Source organism: Triturus cristatus, chromosome 2_2, assembly GCF_964204655.1.
Source record: "Triturus cristatus chromosome 2_2, aTriCri1.1, whole genome shotgun sequence".
In the NCBI taxonomy this organism is placed as follows: domain Eukaryota; kingdom Metazoa; phylum Chordata; class Amphibia; order Caudata; family Salamandridae; genus Triturus; species Triturus cristatus.
In genome coordinates, this window is record NC_140582.1 from 214658548 (window position 1) to 214678079 (window position 19532).

A 19532-nucleotide genomic window follows, 5' to 3' on the forward strand; every position below is an offset into this window, starting at 1 on the left:
GATCATCGAAACCTGCTGTTCCTGAAGTCTGCTAAAGCACTCACGCCCAGACAGCTCCGATGGTCCTTGTTTTTTTCGGATTATGACTTTGTTATAAAATACCGACCAGTAGCCCAAAATGGAAAGGCTGATGCACTGTCACGCCTTCCATTTCCGACGGAAGACTCACCTGAAGGGCTCACTGAAAGTCCTCCTATGCTCTCGGTGGAAGTCTTTCAACCACAGTCTCTAGCCACTACCTTCTCGGAATCCTTTCTGAAAGACCTACAAGAAACCCTCACACATCTCGACCAGCAAGGCTGGATCACCGAACATCCTGAGATTCGAACCGTTATCAACGGCCTTCTTTATCATGACCAGAGGTTATACCTTCCAGAAAAGGCCCATCAAGAACAAATACTGTCCTGGGCCCACGACACAACAGTAGGAGGACACCTAGGAGAGAATAAAACCATAGCATACATAGAGCGTTCCTTTTGGTGGCCCACCATGAAAAACGACATCAAGGAATACATCAGAAACTGCTCAATTTGCGCCCAGAGCAAGACCAGCCATACGAAACCGACAGGATTGCTTCGTCCTATTCCAATACCTGCACGTCCATGGCACACAGTGTCGATGGACTTTATCGTGGAAATGCCCCCATGTGACGGCTACACCACCATTTTAGTGGTAGTCGATCATCTCACCAAGATGGGACACTTTATCCCCCTAAAAGGATTACCTGCATCTGCTGAACTAGCACTCGACTTTCTCCAACATGTGGTGAAGGCACATGGACTACCAAGGGTACTCATCACCGACAGGGGCTCCCAATTTACGTCTCGGCTTTGGAAGGCCTTATGTACCACCATGCGAGTGGACACACGGCTCTCAACCAGTTATCATCCCCAAACCGACGGTAAGACGGAACGTCTTAACCAAACTCTTGAACAGTATCTGCGCTGCTTTTCCCTGCAAAACACCATGGATTGGTTCCTGTTACTCTGGATAGCAGAATTTTCTTACAATAACGCAGATCATGCCACCCTTGGTTGTTCCTCGTTTTTTTGCCTACATGGGTATCATCCTAACATGCTTCCCTTCGACTGGCCTGCAGAGACCAAGCACCCCACCATACAAGAACACCACGCTCATCTCCGACAAGTGCTGAAAGAAGCAAAACAACAACTACAAGACGCACAAACCACGCACAAACTATATGCTGATAAAAAGAGAAACCAAGAACCTAGCTATCAGATTGGAGACAGGGTGTGGTTAGCTACAAAACACCTACGTCTAAAGGGGGTCGGTAAGCTAGGCCCAAAATACATAGGCCCGTATAGCATTGAACGTGTGATAAATCCTGTAGCCATACGTCTAACGCTTCCCCCTTCGTGGCACATCCATCCTGTATTCCATGTTTCCTTATTAAAGCCCTGTCCAAAAGATATGCGACTACCCGTACATACCCCACCTGTAGAAGTCGAAGGACAAGCGGAATAGAAAGTCCGAGAGCTCCTAGACTCCAGATCAGTGAAGGGAAGGGTACAGTATCTAGTGGATTGGAAAGGATATGGGGTGGAGGATCAAACCTGGGAACCTCTTTCAAACTTGAACTGCCCAAGACTAATCAAGAAATTCCATATGAAACATCCAGGAAAACCTGGACAACCGCCGAGACGGCGGTCCTCAAGGGGGGGTTCTGTCATGACCTGCGTTGCACATCGACATCGTCCCCAGGCCACAACGAAACTACCCAAGACACCCTTCTCGGCTGTCTCGGAGCACCAGGACCAGTGAGCTTCCTGATTGGGAGGCTATATAGCCCCGCCCATGCCGAGAAACGGGGCTTGACAATCGTTCCTGTTCTTCAAGTCCCCTACTCACGCCAGGCGGACGGTGTTTCCCCGCCGGAGGTCGGGCGTGCTTCACTCCTCGCTGATCCCGAGCATTGCGTCGACTCCCGGAAAATACTTTGCCGCGTGAAGGTAAGACGCCAGGCGGACGGTGTGTCCCCGCCGGAGGTCGGGCGTCTTCAACGTAACTTTACCGCAGCCACCCGAACGGCTCAGGTAGGGCTTCTTGCTTGTGCGAGACCCTCTTCGTTTCCTTTCCCTGACTTGGCAGGGTTCCCCGGTTCTGCTAGGTACTTAGGCCAGTGCGCTGGTAATGGACCCGCCTTCTCGTGCACTCCCAGGAACTTCCCCGAAGGGAACCACCATCAGCAGTGATATTGGGCGGCGCGTTATCGCTGTGAGGAAACCGCGAGAGACACAGCGCTTGCCTTAACTGTTGAGACTCGTGAACCTAGGTGCCCACAGTTAAAGAGGATATTGGCGCCATACGAACAGTTGGTCTCTTTTCTGGGCGACTTGGCCGATGGTAAAGGGGGATTCACAGAGTACACCTAATCCCTTTAAGTTGGTGCAAACGCCCGTCCGACGTGCCTGCTGATACAGGAATCATTCCTTCACCGTCACCACCCCAAAAGATCCCGTGTTCCACCCTCCTTTCCCAGGGGGACGTCTGTTCATAGAGTAGTAAAATTCTCTCTGGGGCACGACGTGCTCTCGGGAAGTAGGGAATCTGCATCAGCCGCCGTCCCTGCTGCCTTCTAGTCAGGTTAGTGGCACCACACTGTGTGCTCCTAAACACGGTCACAACAGATTGTCAAGCCCACGTTGTTTAGGCAGCCCGGACGATGTACTCCAATATGGTAATGACCTCCTTGCTCGCGGGCCTGGCGGCACTACAGCAAGAGGTACACACCTCAAGGTTGGAAAACCAAGAATTAAAAAAGGAGCTGGGGACGCTCCGTAGGGAGGTTGCCTGCATTTCCCGCGAGGAAAAAGGAAAAGGGTCCTATATTAAAGAATGGACGCTTCCTCCTCCGCTCTCTGCCACCTCACCAGCATCGGGGGGTGGGGCACAGGGACCAGGGACCTTTTCCATGCCCTCTTCAACAGCTCCCCAAGACGGCTCAGTCCCCACAGTCCATGTCTTACAAACACAAAGTATTCCTCTTGCTCCTCCAGAGAGATTCTTCGGGGATCCGAAGAAATTCGAAGTATTTTTGAACCAAAGTAGACTCCACTTTTTATGCAAACCAGCAATCTTCCATGACGACGAGGCTCAAACCTCCTTTATGATGTCTTACGTGGGAGGGAATGCCGCCAGTTGGACCATTCCTCTGATGGCCCGCAACGACCCCGTGCTTCACAACTTTCAAGACTTTTGTACAGAAATGAGAAAGCTGTTCGACCAAAAATCCCACATGATGTCGCTAGACCGAGAACTCCTGACTCTCCGGCAGGGATCACAAGACTTGCTTACGTATATCACGTCCTTTAATCGCCTCGTTGTAGAAACGGATTGGCCCCCAGAAAAAAGAACGACGTTGTTCTTTCAAGGCCTAAGGGGCGAATTAAAAGACGTCCTGTCTCAAGTTGTCCAGTTGCCCAACACCTGTGAGGAACTGATAGAACTCACGGTCCAATTGGACCATTGTTTACTAGAACGAAAAAATGAGAAAGGGAGAAACGAGGTACGTTTACCCCCAATACGCACGAAGGCCTTGATGGATCTTCCTGCCAGACCAACCGACGGAACGGAACCTATGCAACTTGGGGGACTGCGAGGACCGCTGACGCTAGAAGAAAAAGAAAAACGTCGGCAGCAAAAACTCTGCTTATACTGTGGGAAGAGTGGTCACTTTATTCGAGAGTGCCGAGCCAGAGCCAACGCTTCGGAGAGACCAAACCCTTCCCTTAAACAAGCTGCAGCTCTCCTCCCTGTGACGGAAAACTAGAGCGCCCAAGACCGCAGGAGACCACTGCCTTGGGTCAAGAGATAGAAAAGGTCTCAGCTTCCCTTGCTAACACCATCCAACCTTCAGTAGCACATCTGAACGTTTGCGTTATGTTACGGACCGGACCCACCACTACCGTGGAGGTGGCTGCACTCCTGGATTCAGGTGCCACCGGGAATTTCATTGACCAACGCTATGCCCGTTCCATCGGAGTGTCGTACGTCAGAAAAGAGGCTCCAGAAGTGGTCAAAGCAGTGGATGGGAAACCCCTTACCTCTGGGCCCGTACGATATCGCACGGTTCCTCTCCCCATGCAGGTGGGAAGGAATCACCACGAAACCTTGCAATTCGATCTCATAGATGCCCCTCACTTCCGCCTAATCCTGGGTATGCCATGGCTCACCCTGCATGACCTCATTATCCGATGGGCTGAAAGATCCGTCTCCCTTACTTCAGAGTACTGCAGAGAACACTGCCTCGTGGAATCTGAACCCACTGGGATGGAGAATAGACCCGTGGCAGGGTTGTTGGCGGAAGGATGTGAGGAGGCCACTTACTGTTGCACTACAGCACTGCCGGTAACATACCAGGAATACCTCTCCGTCTTTGACAAAGAAAAAGCCACACGTTTGCCCCCCCATCGGTCGTACGATTGCCAGATAGACCTGCTTTTCCGGAGCCAACATACCATGTAATAGGGTGTATGCCCTAACCGAGCCGAATACCCGATACTTGAAGAATTATCTGGACGAGAACCTTGCTTCTGGATTCATCCGGCATTCCTCGTCTCCAGCGTCGTCACCCCTTTTTTTTATATCGAAGAAGGACTGTGACGAATTACAGACTTGCATCGACTACAGAGCACTCAATAAAATAACAGTGAAGAATCGCTATCCTCTGCCCCTCATTCCCGTCCTATTGGACCAATTGAAAGGAGCACGCATTTTCACGAAATTAGACCTGCGAGCATACCACCTGGTTAGAGTCCAAGCTGGGGACGAGTGGAAGACGGCTTTCAGGACCAAATTTGGGCTATATGAGTACCAAGTTATGCCTTTTGGACTATGCAACGCCCCCGCCGCTTTCCAATACTTCATGGACGAAGTACTGCGGGGGTTGTTAGACACCATCTGCATAGTCTACATAGACGATATTCTCATATACTCCGATACCCTCCAGGAACATGTGGTACATGTTAAAATCGTACTAGACAGACTCGGATTGCATTCCCGGTACGCTAAATTGGAGAAGTGTCTTTTCCACGTGACCGAAATAGCGTTTCTGGGTTATGTTATTAATGCCCAAGGATTTCAGATGGACGCAGGAAAGGTAGAGGCCATCACTCTCTGGAAAGCTCCCAAGAATGTCAAGGCAATTCAAAGCTTCCTTGGCTTTGCCAATTATTATAGACGCTTTATCAAGGACTTCTCACGGATTATCCATCCCATCACGCGTCTACTCCGAAAGAACACCTCCTTTGTATGGGAGTCCGAAGCAGAACGAGCATTTCAGGAACTGAAGAACCGTTTCACCCACGCTTCCATCTTACGACACCCCGATCCTAGTTTGCCGTATCTACTAGAGACAGATGCATCACAATTTGCCTTAGGAGGAATCCTCTCTCAAAGACACCCCGACACAGGCCAAACACATCCGGTGGCCTATTACTCCAAAAAACTGAGTCCCAGCGAGATTAATTACTCGATCACCGACAAAGAACTCCTCGCCATCAAACGAGCCTTTGAAGAATGGCGACTACCTTCAGGGGGCCAGTCAAACCGTAGAAATCTACACTGATCATCGAAACCTGCTGTTCCTGAAGTCTGCTAAAGCACTCACGCCCAGACAGCTCCGATGGTCCTTGTTTTTTTCGGATTATGACTTTGTTATAAAATACCGACCAGTAGCCCAAAATGGAAAGGCTGATGCCCTGTCACGCCTTCCATTTCCGACGGAAGACTCACCTGAAGGGCTCACTGAAAGTCCTCCTATGCTCTCGGTGGAAGTCTTTCAACCACAGTCTCTAGCCACTACCTTCTCGGAATCCTTTCTTAAAGACCTACAAGAAACCCTCACACATCTCGACCAGCAAGGCTGGATCACCGAACATCCTGAGATTCGAACCGTTATCAACGGCCTTCTTTATCATGACCAGAGGTTATACCTTCCAGAAAAGGCCCATCAAGAACAAACACTGTCCTGGGCCCACGACACAACAGTAGGAGGACACCTAGGAGAGAATAAAACCATAGCATACATAGAGCGTTCCTTTTGGTGGCCCACCATGAAAAACGACATCAAGAAATACATCAGAAACTGCTCAATTTGCGCCCAGAGCAAGACCAGCCATACGAAACCGACAGGATTGCTTCGTCCTATTCCAATACCTGCACGTCCATGGCACACAGTGTCGATGGACTTTATCGTGGAAATGCCCCCATGCGACGGCTACACCACCATTTTAGTGGTAGTCGATCATCTCACCAAGATGGGACACTTTATCCCCCTAAAAGGATTACCTACATCTGCTGAACTAGCACTCGCCTTTCTCCAACATGTGGTGAAGGCACATGGACTACCAAGGGTACTCATCACCGACAGGGGCTCCCAATTTACGTCTCGGTTTTGGAAGGCCTTATGTACCACCATGCGAGTGGACACACGGCTCTCAACCAGTTATCATCCCCAAACCGACGGTAAGACGGAACGTCTTAACCAAACTCTTGAACAGTATCTGCGCTGCTTTTCCCTGCAAAACACCATGGATTGGTTCCTGTTACTCTGGATAGCAGAATTTTCTTACAATAACGCAGATCATGCCACCCTTGGTTGTTCCTCGTTTTTTTGCCTACATGGGTATCATCCTAACATGCTTCCCTTCGACTGGACTGCAGAGACCAAGCACCCCACCATACAAGAACACCACGCTCATCTCCGACAAGTGCTGAAAGAAGCAAAACAACAACTACAAGACGCACAAACCACGCACAAACTATATGCTGATAAAAAGAGAAACCAAGAACCTAGCTATCAGATTGGAGACAGGGTGTGGTTAGCTACAAAACACCTACGTCTAAAGGGGGTCGGTAAGCTAGGCCCAAAATACATAGGCCCGTATAGCATTGAACGTGTGATAAATCCTGTAGCCATACGTCTAACGCTTCCCCCTTCGTGGCACATCCATCCTGTATTCCATGTTTCCTTATTAAAGCCCTGTCCAAAAGATATGCGACTACCCGTACATCCCCCACCTGTAGAAGTCGAAGGACAAGCGGAATATGAAGTCCGAGAGCTCCTAGACTCCAGATCAGTGAAGGGAAGGGTACAGTATCTAGTGGATTGGAAAGGATATGGGGTGGAGGATCAAACCTGGGAACCTCTTTCAAACTTGAACTGCCCAAGACTAATCAAGAAATTCCATATGAAACATCCAGGAAAACCTGGACAACCGCCGAGACGGCGGTCCTCAAGGGGGGGTTCTGTCATGACCTGCGTTGCACATCGACATCGTCCCCAGGCCACAACGAAACTACATATCCCAAGACACCCTTCTCGGCTGTCTCGGAGCACCAGGACCAGTGAGCTTCCTGATTGGGAGGCTATATAGCCCCGCCCATGCCGAGAAACGGGGCTTGACAATCATTCCTGTTCTTCAAGTCCCCTACTCACGCCAGGCGGACGGTGTTTCCCCACCGGAGGTCGGGCGTGCTTCACTCCTCGCTGATCCCGAGCATTGCGTCGACTCCCGGAAAATACTTTGCCGCGTGAAGGTAAGACGCCAGGCGGATGGTGTGTCCCCGCCGGAGGTCGGGCGTCTTCAACGTAACTTTACCGCAGCCACCCGAACGGCTCAGGTAGGGCTTCTCGCTTGTGCGAGACCCTCTTCGTTTCCTTTCCCTGACTTGGCAGGGTTCCCCGGTTCTGCTAGGTACTTAGGCCAGTGCGCTGGTAATGGACCCGCCTTCTCGTGCACTCCCAGGAACTTCCCCGAAGGGAACCACCATCAGCAGTGATATTGGGCGGCGCGTTATCGCTGTGAGGAAACCGCGAGAGACAAAGCGCTTGCCTTAACTGTTGAGACTCGTGAACCTAGGTGCCCACAGTTAAAGGAGGATATTGGCGCCATACGAACAGTTGGTCTCTTTTCTGGGCGACTTGGCCGACGGTAAAGGGGGATTCACAGAGTACACCTAATCCCTTTAAGTTGGTGCAAACGCCCGTCCGACGTGCCTGCTGATACAGGAATCATTCCTTCACCGTCACCACCCCAAAAGATCCCGTGTTTCACCCTCCTTTCCCAGGGGGACGTCTGTTCATAGAGTAGTGTAATTCTCTCTGGGGCACGACGCGCTCTCGGGAAGTAGGGAATCTGCATCAGCTGCCGGGCCTGCTGCCTTCTAGTCAGGTTAGTGGCACCACACAGTGTGCTCCTAAACACGGTCACGTCAACATGTTAAAGATACGATTTACCATCTCTGCAAAATGGAAAGGGCAGTTTGTATAGATAAGCGCCTATATCTCTGCCGACGACCTTGCGATCTGGAGATCAAAAGTCTCTCGAGCGGAGGTTAAGGGCACAGACTTCTGTAAAAGCACGTCTTTCGGCTTAGAGTATCAAACCGTATTAAAGAAACATTCAGTGAAGGCCATTATGGTGCCTCTCTGACTGTATGTGTTGGAGGAAACAATACTTGCATACAACAAGTAACCCTGGAGCTCACGTTTACCAGATATGCGATGCCCGGGAACATTCCGAGGCATCCTTGACCGTTCAGCATCAAGTAACTCCCATTTGAAAGTAGCCTGAATGCTGGAGTAATCACTGCATCTGGGGCACCCCTCAAATGACAGGACAAGTATGCTACAGAACCATTACAAGCCCCGTGCAGCATTATATCCTGGCATATGAGTGATCCACTTAAAGCGTTCTCACAGTTCGTACTGCTCAAAACCACTTCTCAATCCCCACTCCGGCAACAAAATCTATATGGTAATTCCCTTTATTCCTTAATGTATTCCTTACCCGTTTTTCATATCTGCCTGCCTGCTTTTGTTCAAGACAATACTGAAACGGAAAAGTAGTGACCGGTAGTTGTGTGGTCATGGATTAGCCATTCTGTGGACGGTGATTCTGCCACTGTAAATGCTAATTTATCCAATTTTTCGCTACGCAGCATTGTATATTTTGCTCCCCTTTGTGCCATTTCTATCTGTTTATCTGTTAGATTGTATTCAGAGAACAGAGTCGTGCTGTTAATATAACACCAAAGCACATAGCCTGCACGCAAAGATTGCAGCATCCAGTTTAGCAACATAATAGAACGTAATTGAGATTGCCCGTGTAGCAATATGGCCAAATCTTGTTCTAGATACAATGTTGCCTTCGGAATATATCCTGGAGGTCAACGTAGTTAACCCATTGTCTACCACTGCTAGAGATTTTTCTAGATTTATACGGTCTATTTCACGTAAACTCTCTGAGGCCTCTTGTTGGGATATTTTCCATATTTCATTGTAGACAACATAAATGAAACGTTTCTGACGTGGCTTCCTGAAACCTAGTAAAAAATCCCTGGGATCCACATCCTGTGACAGTAAGGATAAGTGTTGTTTCACCTGTGTGAGTGTTGAGGTTTTTAGCCAATTGTTAGACCTGGCATCATTGGCATGAGTCTCTCCTCCATTTTTTTCTGTTTGCCTCCTCTGTTTACGATGTTTTTGCTGGATTATTGCTTTGGGCACTGTGCCACTGCTGATCAGTGCCACAGTGCAAGTGCTCCCTATGTTAAATTGTTACATTGATTGGTGTTACCATGATTGGCTTGGTTGACTTACTGTTCAGACCCTAGTCTAGTGCACTGCGTGTGCCAAGGGCGTGTAAGTTAACTGCTGCTGGTGGGCTTGCAGCACCGGTTGTGCCACCCACAGAAGCAGCGTGTAAAATGTGTCTCAGGCCTGCCACCGCAGCGCCTGCATGCAGTCCCTGACTGCCATGTCGACTTGGTAAGGAAACCTACTTGCCAGTCTCTAAACCTTCACTTTGCCACATTTCAGACACCTCTATGGTAGGCCCTAGGGCAGGGTGCATTGTTGGTAAAAGGTAGGTCGTGCCCTGATGTGTGTGGCATGACCTAATAGTGAATTACAGCCATTTTCGTTTTTCACTATTGAAGGGCTACCTGCCTCCCATAGGCCAGACTGGGCAGACGGATTATTAACTCCATTATAATCTATCTGACTCAGGGAGCATGGTAGCAAGTCGAGTTTAGTATCCCTGAACTCAGAATTTAATAACACACCCTTTAGGATGGATGGTTTTTAAATTCTATGTTTGAAAATAGCACTTTTAGAAAGTGGCTATTTTCTTGTCCAACTATCTACCGGTCTCTGCTGGTTTGGTGTGTGTGTCAGGGGCTGGGTGGCTCCAGAGGTCTGAGTGAGTCAGTGTGGGGTGAATGGGGCGTTTACACATAGAGTGAGGGAAGAGTAGCCTGCCCTGCCTGACACAATACTGGCTCCGCCTCCTGCTGGGCGACTGATAGCCCTGCTCCTGCCAGTGACAATACTGGCTCCGCCTCCTGCTGGGCGGCTGAGGACTCTGCCCTGCTCAGTGAATAGGCCAGGTGCCTCTGCCTGGCAACACCCACAACAAACCTGAGATGGTGGGAATCTCCCTGCTTGGACAAAGGGAACAAAGGGAAAAAGGGGTATAAGAGAAGGACCCCTGAACCAAGAACTCAGATCACTTCTGACAAGGAAACCTGTACCAAGGACAAGAAGCCTGCTGATCTAAGGACTTGCCTCCCCTTTCTGCCAGAGTGCTGTTTTGCTGTGGAGGAACCTGAAAGCTGCTTCTTTATTTTTGCCAAGGAACAAGGAGAGAGGAACTTGGTGTGTACTCTCTGAACACTTGCTAGGAAATCTCCAAGGACTGGAAGAGTGCCAGTCTCCTGCTGAAGTCACAGGGCCAAAGGACTTCACCATTTGCTGAATTGCTGGAAAGTGTTGTTTCCAGTACACAAGGGAAAATCTGCAGTCTTCGACGCCGGCCGCCGGGCCCGATCGACGCCAGCAGCAACGCCAGTGAGCAGTGGGTATCGGCCCCGGCTCCAAGTGACCCCGTCTCGACGCCGGTATCGACGCCAGTGAGGAGTGAGTATCGGCTCCACCTCCAAGCGACCCCGTCCCGACGCCGCTGCTGATCGCATCGACTCGACGCCCTTCTCGACGCCGTGAGCGCTGCTCCGGCCCGACATCCCTCGACGCCGCTGCGGATTGACCCGACTCCGAGGCACGATCGACGCCGACCTCGACGCCGACACCTCGACGCCGTGGATCATCATTTTCTTCGTTTCTCAAGGTACTGCACTTGTGGGGTCTGTTGCAACTCCAGGCTCGACGTAGCGCTCCTCGCGGTCGACGCCGAACCTTGGGAATCTTGTAGACTCGACGTCGTGTGACTCCTGTGGGGGTTACATTGTTGCCAGAGAACTGTGCTCAGAAGAATACTTTGCTAAAGAACTATTTGCCAAGAAGAAACCTTACTTGAACTATTATTTTTCCTTCCAAAGAGTATTTATTAAGACTGTGGTATATTTTTGTCGTTATTTGGTCTTGTGCTAAGCCTTATATAAAAATACTATTTTTATAATAACTTCTGTGTCGTGTCCATCTGTAGTGTATTCACTTTATTACTGTATGTGGTCATAAATGCTTAACACACTGCCTCTGAGATAAGCCTGTCTGCTCTGCCAAGCTACCAAGGGGGTAGCAGGGGTTATCTGAGTGTGTAATCCCCTTTCCCTGACTAGAGTTGGTTGGTCCCTATTTGCCAGAAGTGTATACCTCTGCCAACTAGAGACCGCCGGTTCTAACATTGGTGGTCAGCGGTGAGGATTGAACTTTGCATTTATGACTCATGTGCAGTGATTAGTGTACGCTACATAGTGAAAGCAGACCATAACGCAGCCACAGTCTGTTTGGTAGGATATTCTATTTTTGTTCTCCGCTTTCCTGGAGCTTATTTTCTTAAACACTGCCAGTTTTGACCATGGAGAATGCCAGAGCTGCTACACCTGTGGAGATTGCTGTGGGGGAATTTGATAAGGAGAAGATAGATTCCTACGTGCTAAAGGATCTAAAAGGATTTTGCAAGCAGTTTAAAGTTCCTACCACAGGTCTCACAAGGAAAGACGACTTCCTCAAAGCGCTGAAGGCCTGGTTAGAGGCCAGAAATCCCTCTGATCCGGTGGTGGTACCGGAAGAGGAAGAAGAAGAGGAAGAGGAAGAGCCCACAGGTGGGCCAGTGTCATCTCCAGGCAGTAGTGCGTCCTCTAGGAGCCTTTCCCCTGAAGAATTAGAAGACAGGGAGAAGGAGAGGGGGTACAAGTTAGAAATGGCAAAACTTAAATTAGGAGGGCAGTTGGAATTAGAGAACGCAAGAAGCAAGAGAGAAGCTGAAATGGAGAGCAAAAGATTAGATTTTGAGAGAGAGAAATTAGCGTTTGAACGTGAGAAGATGGTGAGGGAGATGGAGCTTAAAACTAAGAGTTTAGAGTTGAATCCCTCTGGTGGCAGCACTCCATCCGTGCCTGCAGAAAGTAGGTTTTATTTTCCTAAAGATGTGATCAAGGATTACAGTAAGAATGAAGATATTAGCCAATGGTTTAAAGCGTATGAGTTAGCATTGTTGGCCCACCGGGTCCCTGAGAAGGATTGGGGAACGGGGTTGTGGAGCCGCTTTACAAACGAGGGGAGAGATACCTTGTTGAGCCTTCCTGCTGAGGATAGGATGTCTTATACTCATATGAAAGATGCTTTAATGCTGAGATATGGCTTAACTCCAGAAAAGTACAGACAAACCTTTAGAGAATGTAAGAAGTTGCCTGGTACTACGTGGGCTGAATATGTGTCTTTTTTCTGCAGAACCATGGATGGTTGGATAAAGGGTAGCAAGGTTGATAGTTATGATGCTCTTTATGATTTGTTTGCTTGGGAGCACTTGTCTAATAACTGTTTTCCAGAGCTACGCCAGCACCTTGTTGATAGCAAGCTATCTAACCCTAGAAAACTTGCTGAGGAGGCGGACCGCTGGGTCAGTACCAGGGTCCACAAGGGTCCAGTGGGAGACTCAGCCAAGGGTGGGCAGGGTCCCCAGCAGAAGAGTGGGGGGGACAGGGGTAAACAGAGGGAGTTTCAGAAAGGGCCCCAAAGTAGTCCCCAAGGGAACCAAGGGAAGGGTTCCCAGCCTCCCCCTGTAAAGAAGCCAGAGGCCCCGACAAGTAAACCTGTTCACAGGGGCCCCATGACCTGCTATGCCTGTAAGCAGGTGGGACACCGTTATTATGATCCCCAGTGTCCCATGAAGGATTCGAATGCACCGCCGCGTGCACCCCCTCGGCAGGTAGCGAGTGTAGCCCTGGGAGGGGAGGAGATGGGTGCCCCCGGTGGGTGGGGTCCCGCAGAAATGTCCCTGGTCTCTTTAGGAGACGTGGAAATGGTCCCTCCAACCCCTCTGCCTAGTAACACTAAGAAATATAGGCAGTGGGTGACCATTAATGGCCATAGGGTGGAAGCTCTCAGAGACACCGGAGCGAGTGTGACAGCTGTCAAGTGTCACTTGGTGTCCAGAGAGCAGGTGGTCCCTCATGCATTCTACCCCGTTGTAGCTGCTGACAACTCACAGAGTCAGTGTGAGGTAGCTCAAGTTCCCTTTGAGTGGGGGGGGGTCTCAGGTACTCTTCAGGTTGCTGTGAGGCCCGCCATGCCTGTTGATTGTCTCTTGGGCAATGATTTGGAGGACTCCCCTTGGGCTAAGGTGGAGAGGAAATCGCATCTGGAAATGTTGGGTCTGCCTGAGTGGGTGTGTGCGACCACCCGGTCCATGTCAGTCAGTAAGGGTGTTGATGGGGCCCTGGAGCCTGAAAGTATGGCCCAGGTCCCAACCGTGAAGAGAAGAGGCAGGGGGCGCGGGAAACCGTCCCCCATCGTCCCCGCGGTCCAGGAGGGAGCAGACCCTGAGGGGGATGCCCTGGAACCGACAGGAGAACAAGTGGCCGAACTGGGAGACCTGCCCGAGCTGACCCATTGGCAGCAGGATGGTGGTCCCTCCAGAGAGGAATTTTGTGCTGAGCAGAAAGTGTGCCCTTCTCTTGTGGGTATGAGGCAGCAGGCCTCAGCCCAAACGACAGGTGATCAGTCAGGATCACATTGGGTCTACTGGGAGAACGACCTCCTGTATAGCGAGCCTAAGGCTGCTGAACCTGGGTCAGCCCGTGTGCTGGTGGTACCCCAGCGCTTCAGAGCCTTCCTACTGGGGTTGGCTCATGACGTTCCGTTAGCTGGACATCTGGGGCAGGACAAGACCTATGACAGGCTTGTCACCCATTTTTATTGGCCCCAGATGAGAAGGGATTCAGATATCCATTGTAGGACCTGTCAAACTTGCCAGGCAAGTGGGAAAAGTGGGCGGAAGCAGAAGGCTCCCCTCCAACCTTTTCCCGTCGTCAGTACCCCCTTTGAGCGAGTGGGAATTGACATTGTGGGGCCACTGGACCCCAAGACAGCCATGGGCAACAGGTTTATCCTGGTCTTGGTGGACCATGCCACCCGGTACCCGGAAGCCATCCCTCTCCGCACAGTGACGGCCCCCGTGGTGGGACGGGCACTGATGGGTGTTTTCTCCCGCATGGGGTTCCCCAGAGAGGTGGTGTCAGACCGGGGCACCAACTTCATTTCGAATTATATGAAGTCTCTGTGGAAGGAGTGTGGGGTAACCTACAAGTTTACCACTCCTTACCACCCTCAAGGTAATGGGCTGGTTGAGAGATTCAACCGGACCCTAAAAGGCATGATCATGGGTCTTGAAGAACCAATGAGGCGTAAATGGGACGCCCTCTTGCCATGCCTGCTGTTTGCTTACCGTGAGGTGCCACAGAAGTCTCTAGGGTTCAGCCCCTTTGAGCTTTTGTATGGTCACCCGGTAAGAGGACCTTTGAGTCTGGTCAAAGAAGGCTGGGAGCAATCTCCCAGGAAACCTCCCCAGGATGTATATAGTTACATGCTGGCCTTTAGGAACCAGACTCGGCGCTTCAGAGATCTTGCTCAGGCAAATCTGGAGGCCAGCCAGGAAGAGATGAAGCGGTGGTACGATCAGAATGCCACTCTGGTTGAGCTTCAACCTGATCAGAAAGTTTGGGTCATGGCCCCTGTGGAACCTGGTGCGCTCAAGGACAGGTGGACTGGACCATTTGAGGTTGTGGAGAAAAAGAGCGATGTCACCTACTTGGTGGACTTGAAGTCTCCCAGGAACCCCTTAAGGGTCCTGCATGTCAACCGGTTAAAGCCCCACTTAGAAAGGTCCGAAGTGGGCATGCTCCTTGCCACAGATGCTGGGATGGAGGAGGAGAGTGAGCCTCTTCCTGACCTCCTGTGTGCAAAAGAAAAAGATGGGTCAGTGGATGGTGTTGTCCTCTCTGACACACTGACCCCCGAGCAGCAGCAAGATTGTCGCCATCTGTTGGTACAATTCCCTGATCTGTTCTCCTTAATCCCTGGTGTCACTCAGTGGTGTGTCCATGATGTGGACACTGGGGACAGCACTCCTGTGAGGCACAAGGCCTACAGGGTGACTGAAAAGGTCAGAGCATATATCAAGGAGGAGGTCTCCAAGATGTTTGCCTTAGGGGTGGTTGAGTCCTCTAGCAGTCCTTGGGCCAGCCCAGTGGTCTTGGTCCCAAAGGCTGCAGCGCCTGGTGCTTCACCAGAACTTCGGTTCTGTGTGGATTACCGAGGACTCAATTCGGTCACCAAGACTGACGCGCACCCCATCCCCAGAGCTGATGAGCTCATCGATCGGTTGGGGGCTGCCCGGTACCTTAGTACGTTTGATCTAACGTCTGGGTACTGGCAGATCGCCTTGACTGATGGGGCAAAAGAGAGGTCTGCATTCTCCAAACCAGATGGGCACTACCAGTTCCGTGTGATGCCCTTTGGGATGAAGAATGCCCCTGCCACATTCCAGAGGTTGGTTAACCAGGTACTGGCCGGGCTGGAAGATTTCAGCGCCGCCTATCTGGACGATATAGCAGTGTTCAGCGCCAGCTGGGAGGAACACTTGCGCCACCTCCAGGAAGTGTTGTTGGCCCTGCGCAGAGCAGGCCTCACAATCAAGGCTAGTAAGTGCCAGATTGGGCAGGGTTCAGTGGTGTACTTGGGGCACCAAGTAGGTAGCGGCAAGGTGGCCCCCCTGCAACCCAAGATAGATACCATCCTGGCTTGGGAACCGCCCAAAACCCAGACTCAGGTGAGAGCTTTCTTGGGTCTCACGGGTTACTACAGGAGGTTTGTCAAGGGGTATGGCAACATTGTGCACCCCTTGACCTTGCTGACTTCCAGGAAGCAGCCGAGACTTGTGATCTGGACTGACGCCTGTCAGAACGCCTTTGACACCCTGAAAACTGCAATGTGTACAGCACCGGTCCTCCAGGCACCCGACTTTTCAAAAGAATTCATTGTCCAGACAGACGCTTCAGAGCATGGTGTGGGGGCTGTTCTAGCACAGATGAATGAGGAGGGCCGAGACTTACCTGTAGCCTTCATCAGCCGGAGGTTACTTCCCAGGGAACAAAGGTGGAGTGCGATAGAGCGTGAGGCATTTGCTGTGGTCTGGGCGCTGAAGAAGCTAAGACCCTACCTGTTTGGGACTCACTTCCGGGTTCAGACCGACCACAGGCCCCTCAGATGGTTAATGCAGATGAGGGGTGAGAACCCAAAGCTGTTGAGGTGGTCCATTTCCCTACAGGGGATGGACTTTACGGTGGAACACCGCCCTGGTACAGATCACGCCAATGCTGATGGTCTGTCCAGATTTTTCCGCCTTAGTGATGAGGACTCCCTGGGTGAAGGGTAGTTCTCCCCACATTTCAGCTGGAGGGGACACGTGTTAGACCTGGCATCATTGGCATGAGTCTCTCCTCCATTTTTTTCTGTTTGCCTCCTCTGTTTACGATGTTTTTGCTGGATTATTGCTTTGGGCACTGTGCCACTGCTGATCAGTGCCACAGTGCAAGTGCTCCCTATGTTAAATTGTTACATTGATTGGTGTTACCATGATTGGCTTGGTTGACTTACTGTTCAGACCCTAGTCTAGTGCACTGCGTGTGCCAAGGGCGTGTAAGTTAACTGCTGCTGGTGGGCTTGCAGCACCGGTTGTGCCACCCACAGAAGCAGCGTGTAAAATGTGTCTCAGGCCTGCCACCGCAGCGCCTGCGTGCAGTCCCTGACTGCCATGTCGACTTGGTAAGGAAACCTACTTGCCAGTCTCTAAACCTTCACTTTGCCACATTTCAGACACCTCTATGGTAGGCCCTAAGGCAGGGTGCATTGTTGGTAAAAGGTAGGTCGTGCCCTGATGTGTGTGGCATGACCTAATAGTGAATTACAGCCATTTTCGTTTTTCACTATTGAAGGGCTACCTGCCTCCCATAGGCCAGACTGGGCAGACGGATTATTAACTCCATTATAATCTATCTGACTCAGGGAGCATGGTAGCAAGTCGAGTTTAGTATCCCTGAACTCAGAATTTAATAACACACCCTTTAGGATGGATGGTTTTTAAATTCTATGTTTGAAAATAGCACTTTTAGAAAGTGGCTATTTTCTTGTCCAACTATCTACCGGTCTCTGCTGGTTTGGTGTGTGTGTCAGGGGCTGGGTGGCTCCAGAGGTCTGAGTGAGTCAGTGTGGGGTGAATGGGGCGTTTACACATAGAGTGAGGGAAGAGTAGCCTGCCCTGCCTGACACAATACTGGCTCCGCCTCCTGCTGGGCGACTGATAGCCCTGCTCCTGCCAGTGACAATACTGGCTCCGCCTCCTGCTGGGCGGCTGAGGACTCTGCCCTGCTCAGTGAATAGGCCAGGTGCCTCTGCCTGGCAACACCCACAACAAACCTGAGATGGTGGGAATCTCCCTGCTTGGACAAAGGGAACAAAGGGAAAAAGGGGTATAAGAGAAGGACCCCTGAACCAAGAACTCAGATCACTTCTGACAAGGAAACCTGTACCAAGGACAAGAAGCCTGCTGATCTAAGGACTTGCCTCCCCTTTCTGCCAGAGTGCTGTTTTGCTGTGGAGGAACCTGAAAGCTGCTTCTTTATTTTTGCCAAGGAACAAGGAGAGAGGAACTTGGTGTGTACTCTCTGAACACTTGCTAGGAAATCTCCAAGGACTGGAAGAGTGCCAGTCTCCTGCTGAAGTCACAGGGCCAAAGGACTTCACCATTTGCTGAATTGCTGGAAAGTGTTGTTTCCAGTACACAAGGGAAAATCTGCAGTCTTCGACGCCGGCCGCCGGGCCCGATCGACGCCAGCAGCAACGCCAGTGAGCAGTGGGTATCGGCCCCGGCTCCAAGTGACCCCGTCTCGACGCCGGTATCGACGCCAGTGAGGAGTGAGTATCGGCTCCACCTCCAAGCGACCCCGTCCCGACGCCGCTGCTGATCGCATCGACTCGACGCCCTTCTCGACGCCGTGAGCGCTGCTCTGGCCCGACATCCCTCGACGCCGCTGCGGATTGACCCGACTCCGAGGCACGATCGACGCCGACCTCGACGCCGACACCTCGACGCCGTGGATCATCATTTTCTTCGTTTCTCAAGGTACTGTACTTGTGGGGTCTGTTGCAACTCCAGACTCGACGTAGCGCTCCTCGCGGTCGACGCCGAACCTTGGGAATCTTGTAGACTCGACGTCGTGTGACTCCTGTGGGGGTTACATTGTTGCCAGAGAACTGTGCTCAGAAGAATACTTTGCTAAAGAACTATTTGCCAAGAAGAAACCTTACTTGAACTATTATTTTTCCTTCCAAAGAGTATTTATTAAGACTGTGGTATATTTTTGTCGTTATTTGGTCTTGTGCTAAGCCTTATATAAAAATACTATTTTTATAATAACTTCTGTGTCGTGTCCATCTGTAGTGTATTCACTTTATTACTGTATGTGGTCATAAATGCTTAACACACTGCCTCTGAGATAAGCCTGTCTGCTCTGCCAAGCTACCAAGGGGGTAGCAGGGGTTATCTGAGTGTGTAATCCCCTTTCCCTGACTAGAGTTGGTTGGTCCCTATTTGTCAGAAGTGTATACCTCTGCCAACTAGAGACCGCCGGTTCTAACACCAATCAAGGCACAACTTCCCAACACTGTAGGATGTCACTAACCCTGGATGTTCTCTCTGTACATAACATGGATCTGGCCTTTGGATATTAAACCCTTCGGCTTTACCCATGAATCTTGCCTGACAACTGTTGGTGTCTGTGGGCCAAATCAACCATTTTTTACAATTGGGGTCTGATCTGTTGTATTGTATAATGTCATCTACTGTAATCTCTTTCTGTGATGTTATGTTACCCTCAGTGTGGGATGGAGGTGGCATCCAAGGTGTGTTCAAGTCATTGTTTTTGGCTAGTCCAAGGCAAGACGTCTATTGCACTGTTTCGTTCAAAAATATGATCTGCTGAGGGATGAGGCATGCTCTAAAGAAAGCTTCCGCTCCCTGAACATGCGATTCTCTAGTACCCCAGATTGATTTAAGGTCTATGGTGTCCTTCCATAAGTCGAAACCTTGGTCAGACAACTGGGCAATAAAGGAAGCAGAGTAAATCTGTTTGGTGTTTGTTAACATATTTTTCTGCGCTGATGTTGGTTCAACCGTATAATAATATGAGGCTGGGTCAGACATATTAAA